This window comes from Mus pahari, chromosome 2, assembly GCF_900095145.1.
Source record: "Mus pahari chromosome 2, PAHARI_EIJ_v1.1, whole genome shotgun sequence".
Classification (NCBI taxonomy): Eukaryota; Metazoa; Chordata; class Mammalia; order Rodentia; family Muridae; genus Mus; species Mus pahari.
This window is the reverse complement of record NC_034591.1, coordinates 49,883,395-49,885,012: the sequence shown is the minus strand read 5'-3', so window position 1 is coordinate 49,885,012 and position 1,618 is coordinate 49,883,395.

The following is a 1,618-nucleotide window of genomic DNA, read 5'->3' as shown; positions in this document are numbered from 1 at the left end:
AGTGAATACAGGTAGCCTCACAAATGTTAATGTATATGACTGTGATTCCATTTATTTGAAGGAAGGAAGGGAGAGAGAGACAGAGAGGGAGTGAAGGAGAGAGAGAGAGAGAGAGAGAGAGAGAGAGAGAGAGAGAGAGAGAGAGAGAACTCCTGAAGGAAACTGAGAGGAAACTCTCACACTGCGGGACTGGGTCTGTGTCCAGGCCCACACTTAACAGATGACCCATGGACTCACCTTGATCCAAAGCCTGAACCCCCAGATCCAGGGGCGTGATTCTGTGTGAGCAGCTTCAGGGACTAGCCCCAGGGGAAGTGACTCATAGAAGTCAAATTCCCTCACGGTGGCCAGCCAGTTCTCCAGATGTGCATTCTTGGAAAACTTTATGGAAAAACAATTGAGCTCTAAAGATGGCTTAGAGAGTGGCAGAAGACAGGATTAAAGGAACGTTGGCCGCTGATAGCACTGGGCTATAACTCTGGGCTCCCTTGCCCTCTGTAAGAATGACCCATACCCCCTGGGGAATCAAACCCTGGAATGCAGTGCAGGCTGACTAACATAGCTTTGTTTTCCATGTTGCAAGTAGAACCTCTGGAACATTTGTCCATTTATTTAAAAATTTTCAGTCCTAGGAATCAAACCCAGGGGCTTATATGCTAGTCACATGTTCTACACTGAGTGAATAGTCACAGTCCCCAACCTCCATATGCCTTTATCTTGGTAAGGCATTCATCTATTTGTTTTGGAGTTTTGTTTTGTTTTGTTTTTGAGGCAGGGTCTCATTTCATAGTCCACGCTGCCCTAGAACTCAGAATCCTCCTGCCTCAGTTCCCCAAGTGTTCGGATTGCAGGCATGCACCACGGTGCTTTGCTAAGACATTTGTCAGTCAAATTCTAATACTTACTGCTCACTTGTAAGTCCTCTTTATTCTAGATGTAGCTCTCCTCCTTGGAATTCTAGAAGATTTTCCAAGCCTTCAGCGTTAGCAGCGCAGCGATTGGCTGACTTCGGGAGGTGGGGGGGAGTCTATACCCTAGGAAGGTAACCATGCCCAAGTTGTGAGGACAACACCCCACAGCTATATGCTGGCTACAGTACTCCATTGCTGCTTACGGGCCTTGTTATCACTTACTGTTTCCTGTCCATTCCTTCAACAAGCAGTGTTCCAGCAGCTGCTCGGGGGTGGTCACGTGCTAACGATATAGTAGTAGACCAAATAGACCCATCTTCAGAGCAGATAGCTGAGTGGACACGGTGACTGGAAAGCAGAACAGAAAGTTTTCAGGGTTGGAGCTGACATTCAGGTGGTAGACTGCTTGTCTAGTATGCACGAAGTCCTGGGGCCAGGTCCCAGTGCAGCAGCGTACATGGGTGTGGTGGCAAATGCCTGTAGTCCCAGCAATTGGGACGTGGAGGCGGAAGGATCAGAAGTTTCAGAGTCATCTTCCTCAGCTACACAGCAAGTTTGAGGCCAGTCACAGCTATGGGAGATTCTGTCTCTAGTTAGTTGAGCTGTTTTTGGTTTTGTTTTGTTTCATGGATCGGGGTTTCTCTGTGTAGCCCTGGCTGTCCTGAAACTCACTCTGTAGACCAGGCTGGCCTCAAACTCAGAAATCC